The sequence below is a fragment of the Marmota flaviventris genome, chromosome 16 (assembly GCF_047511675.1).
Source record: "Marmota flaviventris isolate mMarFla1 chromosome 16, mMarFla1.hap1, whole genome shotgun sequence".
Lineage (NCBI taxonomy): Eukaryota > Metazoa > Chordata > Mammalia > Rodentia > Sciuridae > Marmota > Marmota flaviventris.
This window is the reverse complement of record NC_092513.1, coordinates 70,889,593-70,901,835: the sequence shown is the minus strand read 5'-3', so window position 1 is coordinate 70,901,835 and position 12,243 is coordinate 70,889,593.

The window sequence follows — 12,243 nt, the reverse complement described above, 5'->3', positions numbered from 1 at the left end:
AGAGATGTGACAGGGAAGTGGGTGGAGGGGGCTCTTACTGGCTGGGAGGGGCCATGAGCCTCGTGTGTAGCACTCTGTACACCTGGAACTAAACCAGGACCTGGGTCCTCCCCGGGAGCCTCCAAGGGGGCAGAGTCCTCCTGACCCCTTGATCTTGGTCCACTGGGTCTCGTTTTAGACTCCCAAGGTCCAGAAACGTAAGAAAAAGTTTGTGTTGTCTTAAGCCACCAAGTTATGGTCGATGGGGTGCCCTGGACACTCTCCTTGAGATGCGCAGCACTCAGGAATATCTTGGCAGTATCAGCCAGGAAAAGTCTCAGCTTCTGATGGAAATTGGGAGGGAACTTGGGGGAGCCACCACGAGTCCCCACCACAGAGCTGGAGCTGTCTCTGGACACCCTCAGCTCGGCGGTCAGGGCAAGCCCCACGATTCCACCAGGGTTCAGGAGCGATTCACCTTCCAGGCACAGGCGAGCCCCGGGGGCCACCTTTCCTGGGTCATCTTCTCCATGAGGTCAAGCAAGAACGACTGCTTCCTGGGTGCTGGAGAGGGGCTGGGTTCAGAGCCGGCGTCTTGAGGAGGAGGGGGACAGCTTGAGGAGGCCCGAGGGGCACTGGTAGGACCCAGGAGGGTGGGCCTGGGGAGTGCAGCTAATGCCAGATGGCCTAGGTATCAGAGGAAAAGGAGGGGGACTGCGGGAGAGCGCGGGAGCCCAGCCCGGATGGGACAGAAGTGAGCAGCGGGGGTCCCAGAGCTGCCCGAGGGGCTGGGGAGGTCAGGGACGAGACTCGCGGGGCGCAGGGACCTTCAGGGGTCTTCCCATGTGGGTCCTGGAGTCCATCGATGCTTCCCACCAATAGCTCTCCTCCATAAACCTCTGGGTGAAGAGCTTCCCGTCTTCCTTCAGTGTCCCCTTTATAGATAGAAAGTGGCCCATTGGTCAGGGGTTTCATGGAGGCTGAGACTCAAAAAAAAAAAAAAAAAGATCCCAACCCTCAGTATTGGAATCCAGAATCAGTTCCTTCAGGCTTACTCTCTTCAGACTAGCTGCCAGGGTTTCCCTAGCTCAGTGTGACTTCTCTGACCTGGAGCTAAAATATCTGAATTATTTCCAAACCAACAGAATCCTACCTCCTCTCCCTCCTCCTCCTCCCCCTCCTCCTCCTCCTCTCCCTCTTCCTCCTTCTCCTCCTCCTCCTCCTCTCCATCCTCCTCCTCTCCCTCCTCCTCCTCCTCCTCTCCCTCCTCCTCTCCCTCTTCCTCCTTCTCCTCTTCCTCCTCCTCTCCATCCTCCTCCTCTCCCTCTTCCTCCTTCTCCTCCTCCTCCTCTCCATCCTCCTCCTCTCCCTCCTCCTCCCCCTCCTCCTCCTCTCCCTCTTCCTCCTTCTCCTTCTCCTCCTCTCCATCCTCCTCCTCTCCCTTCTCCTCCTCCTCCTCTCCCTCCTCCTCTCCCTCCTCCTCTCCCCCCTCCTCTTCCTACCTCCAATCCTCTCTCTCTCCTCCTACCTCTTCCCCTCTTCCAAGCCTCCTCTTCCTCTCCCTGTTCTGTCCTTCTACATTCCCTGCTTAGACTCTGGCTATGGGTTGAGTTCCAATAGGACACAAAGTGAATGTCCTGGCCTGGAAGCTTCTTGGGTGATTTTCAACCGCGTCACCCTGGACGGTTGGCTGTGCGCAGACACGAGCAGCAGAGGTGAGGATCTCCTGCTGAAGGAGGTCAAACTAACTTTTTTGTGGTCGTACTTTGAATTTAAAGCTAACAGTTTTATTTTCATAAAATGCGAAACCCTGAAGTGAGCTCTGTATGTGTTTGGGGTGCCCAGGCTGTCCTTCAGGGTTAAGGAAACAGGACAGTTTAGCTGCACCCCCTATTATGATTCCACGGTGGGGGCTGCAGATCTCCACTGCGTGGTAGTGTCCCTTGGCCCTGGCTGGAGACCCTGGGGGGTGCTGCTGCTCTGAGTGTCATTTCCAATGGGTCCCGTGGTGTGGAGGCCTGGACTGTGTTGACATGTTAAGGACCTCGTCTTGGCTGTCACGTGTTTTAAATACCAGGAGGAGTCAGTGGAGAAGCCGAGGTTGTGTGGACTAAACGGGCCACATTGAAATGAGCTGCGCCTCGTCCCCTGTCGGTTGCACTATAGTTGGAAAGCCAGATCAGAAAGGCCAGCGACTCAGCACAGGCTGGGCCTGCAGGAAAGGGGAGCCCCAAGAGACCATGGGATGGGGGGCAGAATGAGCAGGGCCCAGGGACGGAGAAAAATAAGAGTGGGATAATCAGGGCAAAGTTGGTTTTCATGCCCTTTGAGTCCCTTCTTTCTACCCCAAGTGCCTCAGGCAGGGGTTCCTTCCTTCCTTCAGTCATTGCCACCTGCAGGGAAGGTGGGGGCTAAAGGAACAGCAGCCGCCAAAGCAGTGGAGTGAAGGAAGGAGGGACAGACGGGGAAGCTGAGACGGGAACAGGCAGGGAAGTGGGAGAGGGCCATGGCTTCTCCCAGCTCACCCCGCAGGGTTCCAGCGCGGCCTTTGGCTTCCCGCGGTGCGGCGTGGATGTGTGGGTTTCTCTACTGTGTGTCCTTACCCCGCACGGCCAGCTGTCCTGAGATGTGTCCACACCGTGGAAGAGCCCAAGTGCATGTCGAGTGTTGGCTAATAAACGGGGAAAATCCACCTGCTCTGTTGATTCTCCTATTTCTCATTATTTCGGTGGAAGTCGTGGTGGGATTCAGAAATGGGGACAGAGGTGGCCTGTGCCTGTGGAGATGGAGAGTGGGCAGGGGTGGGGCTCCAGTGGGGAATCAGTGAGGGTGGGTGAGGAGAAGGGGCAGAGGAGGAGGGGGCCTGGGCAGGTGTCGGGCACCAGGAGGAAGAGGCCCTCACTGGGCTTCCCCGGTCGCCCGGGTGGCTGGCCACAGAAGGTTCTGTCCTGGACCACAGGGCTCTGCCTCCTTGTGGGTCACCACCTTCTCCCTAGGTGGCCTCTCACCCACGGTAGATGTTCTGTAACTTCCTGTTGGGCTCAACTCAACTAAACGACTCAGGTCTAGAAGAACATACGAGAAGAGCCCTATGTGGTGTGTAATAGGGACAGCGGAAAAAGATAGCAAGAGGCAAAGTCTTCCAGATATTCCCTGTGGCCCTGCCTTCGCCTCAGTTGGTGGCAGTCTAGATTGGCCCTACTGAGGAAGAAGTTGTCACTTATCCCCCCTACTGGGCTTGGCATCTGGGCAGACGGACCGAGAGTGGGTGCATTTGCTCACTATTGTGTGCAGAGAATCGAGCACAGGGCCCAGGCCTGCTTATTCTCAGCGTATGTTATTTTGGATAAATGAGAAGATGAGACAAAAGAAATGAGGGAAAAATTTTATAACAAAGGAAATTAAAAAAAAAAAAAAAGTGAAGATGTTGAGGTCCTTTTGAATGAAGAAATCATTCACTCACTCTCAGGGATGGGGATGGGTCTCAGAGCGGGCATGTGCCAGGCAAGTGTCTACCACAGAGCTATTCTCCCAGCCCCTTAACTTGAGATGAAAAAAATAAGTAAATAAAAGTTTAAAAAAATGGATAATAAAAGCTCTTTAGTGCAAAGGAATGCTATGCTGATAAATATGTGTGGTATAATCTTCTGGGACTGTCGTTATCCCATAGTGGGGTGTGTGGGGGGTGGGTGTGAAGATTGAATGAGATTATGTATAAAAGAAAGGCGTAGCATTTATTGGCCTGTACAGTTGATTGGTTAATATTGATAGTAATAGAAGACCAGTTGGAACTTATTTATGGAAAAAGGGGTGTTCTCTCCTGGCTTGGGTGGGCAAGACAGGAGGAGGGTGGGGGGCTCCAGAGCTCCAGGGCCCTCTGATTTCCTTGGTTTGTTGGATTTTTTTCCTTTTCCTTTTTTAAGTGGACACAGAAGGACTCCACATGTCCGTGGGTTACCTGGTGGTATTTCAACACAGGTGGGCCTTTGGCGGACTCCTCTCCCTCCCCAACCCTTCTCCAGCCTCTGGACGTGGCCACTCGACTCTCGGCTTCTGTGAGATCGACTTTTGTAGATCCCAAGATGAGTGAGATGGCGGGGCGTTTGTCTCTGCCTGGCTTCTTTCACTTAACACCATGACCTCCGGGGCCGTCCCTGTTGTCACAGTTGACAGAGCCACCCTTTCTCATGACCGACTAGGGCTCCACAGTGTGCACACATAGGACATTTCTTGACAGGTCCCTCTGCGGGTGGACACTGGGGTTGATTCGAGTCTTGGCCTTTGTGAACTGTGTTGTGACGAACAGCGATCTCGTTTCCTTAGGTCTATACCCGGGAGGGGATTGCTGGATCATGGGGTAGTTCCGGTTTTGATTTTTTAAGGTGTTTTTCAAGATGGCTGCACTCCCCTGCCTTCCCATCAGCACACCCTTTTCTCCTCGCCCTCCTGGCTCTTCTCATCTGCCGTCTCTGGGTCAATGACTATTCTTAGGGGTGAGGTGGCATTTTATTGTGGTTTTCATTTGCATTTTCCTGGTGAGCGGCAATGTTTTTTCCCCTATTTTAGAAATATCTATTGAGATCTATTGTCCATCTAAAAATCAGATTTTTTTGTATTGGCTTATCTGAATTTTTTATTTATTCTGGATATGACTCTCCGGTCAAGAGCGTATTCTGCAAATGGCCTCTCCCATGCCGCAGGCCGTGCCTTCACGCTGTTGATCACTTTCTTTGCTGTGCAGAAGCTTTGAAATCTGATGTAGTCCCACTTGCTTAGTTTCACTTTTGTTCCCTGTTTTGGGGGGTCTTTCCCCCAAACCTCTGGCTCATCCCTGTGTCCTGAAGTATCGCCCCGTTTTCTTCTAGTAGTTTTGTAGTTTCAGGTTGAACATTGGAGACGTTCTTGCACTTGGGGCTGGTTTGGGTGACTGGCGAGGGATGGGGTCGGGTTTCGTTCTCTTGCATGTGGACATCCAGTTTACCCAGCGCTATGTAGGGCGGGGACTGTCCTTTTCCCACTGTGGGTTCCAGCACCTCTCTCAAAAATCCGTTGGCTGCAGAGGGTGGGGTCAGGTCTAAGCTCTGTTCTGCTCCATTGTGCCCTGTCTGTTTCAAGGCCAGTGTCCTCTGTTGTAGTGACTGTAGGTCTGCAGTATCTTTTGAAGGCAGGTATGTCACCCCTCCTGCTTTGTTTTCCGCTCAAAATGGCTTTATCTATTGGGGTGTGTGTGTGTGTGTAGTTTTGCATTAACTTTAGTATTTTTTTTTTAACTTGAGTCACCCTCTCTGCAAACCTGCCACTGTGGCCCCTGGCAGCTCCAGACGTGGTCTTGACCATGTCACATAAGGGGAAATGGGGCTTTTTTCTCCTGTCCCCAATTCCATAAATCCCAGAAGGCCTTGGTTGAGTAGTGTTCTTGCTTCTTGTTGCAGTCAGAGCCGGGACGGGCCATGAGGGCCCTCCTCTGGGCTGCATGCTCACCTTCCAGCAAAGGGCAGAAGCCCAGGGATCGTCCCTGTGGCCAAGGCAGGCTTCCTGACTCATGTTCTTCACATTCAGTAAATGGAAGCTTCTGGGGGCAGCAGCAGGGATAAAATACAGTGAAGAAAGGGAAGGAAAGGACCAACTTTTCCTCTCATTTTCCAGACACAGTTCAGGGACATGGTGGCTCTTCTGGCTCCCCTACCTTCCCTGCTTGATCCTACTCTGACAGCTTAAAGAACCAACAAGTGAACCGTTACACTTCGTAGTTGTCAATCTCCCGATCCAGCTGCTCTGCCGCCGCTCAAAGTGACTGGCACCTCGGATCTGCCCTTCTTTCCCCTCCTCCTCTTGATTGAGTCCCACAGACGTCGACGTCACAGCTTCTATTTTCTTTTGTGCACTTCACATTAGACATAGTGACACATTCCCAGTAAGTTGTTGTTGTTGTGCTTTGGGACCAAGACAAAACCCAGGGGCACTTAGCCACATGCTGCATCCCCAGCCCTTTATTACTTTGAGACAGGGTCTTGCTAAATTGCTTAAGGGCCTCCCTAGGTGGCTGAGGCTGGCTTTGAACTTGTGATCCTCTTGCCTCAGCCCCCCAAATTGCTGGGATTACAGGCGTGGGCCACCATGCCCGGGCCCAGTAAGTTTTTATTGAGTGCTTTTTTAACATGAATGAACAGATGGCTGAGTACCCCACATCAGACATTAACCACATTGCAAAATAAAACACTGTGTTAAAATGTTTTTTGTGAAAACAACACCCTGGAAATAATTGAAAATGTTGCCCCAGGAAATAAATCTCCTAATCAACCTGGGTGTTCACTGATACATAAATGAATAAAGAAAATGTAGTTTATATACACAATGGAATATTATCCAGTCATAAAAAAGAATGAAATCCTTTTATGTATAAGAAAATGGATGGAACTGGGAGACTTTATATTCAGCAAAATAACCTAGACACAAAAAGACAAGTCCCACATAATCTCTTTCATGTGTAGAATCTAAAATAAAAAATAATAATAATAATAATAATAATCTCAAAGTAGGAGAGCAGAACTACCAGAGGTTGTTAGTAACTACCAGAGGTTGGGAGGACAGGAGGGAGGCGAGCGAGAAGGAGGTTGGCCGTAGGGGCCAAAGTACAGTTGGAAAACGTTCTCGTGTTCCACAGCGTGGTAGGCCGACTGTAGGTCACGATAACCCATCACATGTCTTAGGAAGAACTAGCAGAGGAGCTCAAAGGGTGCAAACAGAGAGAAATGACAGGAGACGGAAATGCTAAGGACCCTGATGTGATCAGTGCACATTATATGCACACACTGAAAAGTCACACTGAGGCCATAAATATGTATGTTTATTACATGTTAATTAAAAAGAAAAAATAGGATTGGGGGAAAAAGAAAAGAAACTATGTCTCCAAAGCTCATTAAAAATACTTACTGGATGCCTAAAATGTTCAGACCCATATGTTTGGCAAAATCCTGAAGAAGGAGAAGATTAGGCCTCTGAGCAGGTTCCAATTAGATGACTTCTTTATAGTTTCTAAGTAAGCTATTTTAATAATCTCTCAGGGAAAGGTTTATTTATCCCTCTGTATGTCAACACTGAGCTCTTTTTTCTAATCTTACAAATAAAATCTACCTGGAAGAGGCAACAGAAAAATCCAAAGAACACATTTACCAACCCAGGACATTCATTAGCACAGTACCCTTGAATAGCAAAGTTCTGGGGGTGGGGGTCGAGCAAAGGAACCAATCAATTCACGTGCAATCCATCTCGAAATGTTTCCTAAGTGAGGTGAGTTTGAGCCATATTGTAAAGGAAGTTAGGGCCACTCGTTGAAGTAGGGCCTCCAGGTAACTGGGGAAAGAAATTATCTAGTCACAACGTGAATTTTAAAGCAAGACAGATTGATGGCTTTCTCACTGTCCTTGGTAAGATAAATTACCACTGAGATTTATCCTCATAAATCAGGGAGGTGACCTGTGAGATCAGATGGGAAAAACTGCCCCAGCGTCTTGCCTGGGCTGTGCCCAGAAGCAGGATTGGTGGGAGAGGTCAGTCCGAGAGAGGGGCAGGAGCAGCCAGGGCCGGAGTCCCTGGGGTCTGAGCACTTGGAGAATACTGTCAGGCTGAAGAAGCTTGGAGTCTCTCCAGGTAACCAGCAAAGGCGACAAACTGTGTGAGAGGTACATTGAAAGCAGCATTCAAATATCAATCTGGATTTACCAAGGGTGATTACAGGGAGGAAGAATTGTGTGAGAGGTACAGACAGACAGAGATGGAGACAAAGGAAGTATTGACTGGTCAGGAGAGTCCAGGCTGTGCTTCAGTAACAAACAATTCCTACATCTCTGTGTTTCAACAAGACTTGCACATCAGCACTATAGCCAATCAGGCACCCAGGCTGATGGGTGCGCCATCTTGATACATTCTTGCTACTGCCATGGACGCCGCAGAGCAAAGGAAACTTGGAGAATCTCACACACTGTTTCCTAAAACTTTTGCCAGGAAATGATGCACATCTCTCCTGCTGCGGTTTGGATATGACTTCCAAGATTCATGTGTTAAGAACTTAATCCCCAAGTGGATGTTAGTAGTATTTAGGGGTGGGACCTGGGGAGATGATTAGGATAAAATGAAGTCATGAAGATAGGATCCCCATGAAATGGCTTTGAAAGTAGAGGAAGAGAGACCCCAAGTTGGCGTGCTTGCTCTATCTTGCCAAGCAATGTCCTCTGCCATGTTATGATGCAGCCAGAGACCCTCACCAGTTGCAGGCACCATGTTCTGGGACTTCCAGCCTCCAGAACTGTGGGTGAAGTAGACCTCTGTTCTTTATAAACGACCCAGTCTGTGGTGTTCAGTTTTAACAACAGAAATCCAAAAGACATGCCCACCCACTTTTCATTCAAGAAATCAAATGATCACGCCTACCTTCATGACCTATCACGTGCCACAGGGAGAGGATTCCAAAAACTTTGAGGACAGCTCCAAGGCTTACCAGGAATGGTGGAGGCACAGCTCTGAAGGGACTCTGTGGTGACCTGGGGCTCGTGGGGTGTGACCCTAGGAAAGATGGATGGGAAGGACCATTTCAAACACTTTAAGGATGGTTTCTGATTCTCCCCTTTTACCTGAATTCCTAATAAATTCCTAATAAGACATTTCAAGTTCCCGACCCTAACACCCAGATTCCTACATTTGAAACTAATTGTCATCTGAATAAATGTTACTATCTGTGAATAAAGAAGCTGTAACAGGCAAAGGGAGCCTGTGTTTCACACGGCAGCCTGGGCAGCCCCCTGGGGAGTGGGCTTCGGAGGGCTCTCGGGCCCTCTGTCTTGGTGGCAAGGCATATGGGACAGGAAGGTCTGTCCCGACTGGTTATCTGCTCCAAGATTCATGGAATGGTGTGATCTTTAGGGATTGGAATATAAGATTGAAACACAGTGGCGTGGAGTGATACTGTGCAATGGTTACTTGGGGACAGGCTGAACCTCAAGCCCCCAAGACCTGTATGTAACTTATTCCTTTATGTGTCAAAAACTTACCAAGCACCTCCAAAGGACCAGTGCTGTTGCAGGCAGTCGAGATACGGTGACGGACAAGATAGACGTGGTGGATGCTGTGACGTGCCACCCAGGACCCCGTGGAGCAACGAAGCTGCTGGGGTGCTGCTGGCATGTGACCCTCAGTTCTCAGCCCCTTTGAGGACCACCTGAGCCACAGAGAGCTGCATCCCTTAAGACTGTGTCCCGTTGAGAGAGCCTTCCACATCCTGTGACCGATCCCAGGTGATGCGAGGGCACAGGCCTGTTGGCGATGTGGGTGGCTCTGCAGAGGCCCCTCCCTCTCAGGACTCCCTAGGGCGGCCTGAGGTCTCTGCTGGGCTGTACCCCGGCGTGGCTCCCCCTCCACCCATCCCGCTTCCTTTCCCTTCCCATGTGCGGATCCTCAGAGTGCTCCCTGGGAAATCTTCGTCCACCTCCCAGAGGGTCTGCTTCCCGGGGACCCAGCCTGCGCAGACAAAACCCCTTGTCACGGAGCCCTCAGGGAAGGCACATGCAGATGGGCCATGAGCCAGCGGAGGCCAGGCTTGGCTAAGTGCCCTGAAGGAAAGGAGATGAGGAGACAGCGTGACGTCCAGGAGGGACAACACTGGGCAGGGTGGCCTGGGGGCTCTGGAGGGGTCGGCATATTGGACCAGGAACCCAATTAATGTACAAACAGAGGACGGCTTCCCAGGAGGAGAGAAGGGCAGACACAGTGTCCTCAGGTGGGAAAAGTCTTTATGAAGGTGAAGAGCTAGCAGTGGAGACAGAGGGGCATGACAATGGCAAGTGGCCACGAGTTCAGGGACACAGGCCGGAGCAGACTGTGGAAGCCACTGCTGGCCTTGGAAGGCGCTTGGAGATCTGGGGCACCTAGTCCCTACAGAGGCTTTCTGTGGTTTAGAGAGAAGTGCCCTTCTTTCAAGTTAAACAACAACAACAAAGAACAGTTAACGGCTAGTTCAGTTCACCCCTGAACAACCCCCCTTAGCGTCCCTGCTGGAGTTGGTGGAAACGAAGAGACTGCTCAGGGGAGAGCGGGGTGAGAGGATAGGGAGAGCGCCAGCTCTGGGGCCTTAGCCAGCCTGGTTCCCCCAAATGATGATCCCATAATTCAAACTGCTTTAAATCAATGGCCAGACATGTGCATCCTATTAGGAATGAGGCAAAGCGGCTGCTGTGAGGCTGTGCCCCTGGATTCATCCTGGCCGTCCCAACATGCTCACTCATCGCCCCTCGATGAGGGTGCACATGCGGTCAGTACTGTGCTCTACCTCCCTCTCCACACACCAGAACTGTGCAGTCGCTGTCTAACAGGGAGAGGGCTGGGTTTCCTTGCGTGGTTAGCTCCGACTCTCTTAATAACTTGCTATATGTCTTGTATCAGATAGGAATTACGCTGAGCCGCCAGGACAGACCTCCAGCAAAAGTTGCTTAAACAAGGTAAAGACTTGTTTATCTCTCACATAAGAGAATCCAGACATTGGGAGCAGAACGAAGAAGGAACTTGGATCCCAATCAATTATAGATCCACCATAAAAACACTAGAATCCTCACATCTGGCAAGAAAGAGACAGGAGAAAGGAAAAGGGGGTGCCCCATGTGGTTTTTGACTTTTTAAAGGAACTATTCCATAAATCCTACCAACAACTTAGGCTCAGATTTCATTGGTGCTAATTTAGTATATGTCTCCTTTCCATTTCTGTCCTGATACAGATATGTCACTGTTTGTAGTTAAATTAATAATTACATTTCTATTTTGGGACTATGTGAATAATGTTTACTCCATGCTTCAAAAAATGAACAATTTCTTTTCATATAAAGTTTTTGGTTTTTCCTAGAGTTTTGACTAGCCTTTTTTTTTTTTAACAATCTGCCCTCATTATAGCTTCAATCCCACCTCTCCTCCCTGAGTCTCCACCATATCAGGTTCTCTCTCTCTCTCTCTCTCTCTCTCTCTCTCTCTCTCTCTTCCTGATAAAGTCCATTTTCTTAGGACCTTCTGTTCTTGGCCTCCTCCTCTACTGGCTGATCCTAGTGTCTGACACTCAGCTCTGATAGCCCTTGTGAGTTGGAGGCATTGTTTCCTGGGTTCCAAGTCTTCTTTCTTTCTTTGTTTTGATGGAGCTTTGCATCTTGCTTACTTCTAGACTAGCACCAGACAGTCTGAGATAAATAAAGCATAATCCCTGTCTTGAAGGGTTTCCCAGCCTAGCAATGGGGACAGACATAGAAAGGCAGGTAATCATGCTCACGTGTGCTCACACACAGTAAAGCTCTTGGTAGCTGAAGTGTGAGGCAGAACCTCACTAGAGCAATACAATCTGTTTGAGGGATCAAGGAAAATGTCCTTTGTAAAGGTGATTCCAGTTTTGAAAGAAAACTAAACATTTGCTCAGTGGAGAAGTGGAGGAAGGGAATCCAAGCAGAGGGTACTACACGGGAAAAAAATGCATGGGGTTTTGAAAGACAAAGTCACTTAAAGGAACAGTGAATTCAGTAATTCTGAATTACATAGGGTGGATTATATCCAAGGGTGCAACTAGCATGTGTTCCATGTTCCTAACAACCCATCTATAAACTGATAAGCATGTCTTATTTACAGGTTTATGGCCTAAGCATGTCCATAAATGTGGACAGGACATTTAAAACCCTAAACATCTCTGTCCAAGAAATAGGTCTTTTTTATTTCACTGTAGGGTTTTTGTCCCATCTCAAACAAAGGGACCGGAGGGCTTCCATCAAGCCTACACATTCCTCAGAAACAGACTGCTTAAATTATCTCAAGAGATAAAGAGTTTTATTAGAAAGCAAGAAAGAATCATGGTTTTATTGATCTAGTAGGCAAACCCTTTGGTGTTTCTATTATGCTGTGAAATGTTAGGATCTAAAGGTTTAAGATCTCTCTGCACTCCCAATCTCCCCTATCTTTCTATGTTAAAATGCTTAGATGCACAGTTTGCTTTCCCCTCAAAATACAGAGCTAGCCCAAGCCACAAGGGTAAAGACCCCCCTCCTCCTCTCCCACCTTCCAAGATTATTGGTTTATTCTGTATTTGCAGCATTTCTAAGTGCGTCAAAGGCGTCTAGGGCAGACATAACCTCACCTTGTAGACTCCTTCTGGCTCCACATCACAAGTCTCCTGGGTATTTTTACGTTATTATTGGTTGAAACATATTTAAAATATCTTTCCTCCATAAATGTATGTGTGAATAG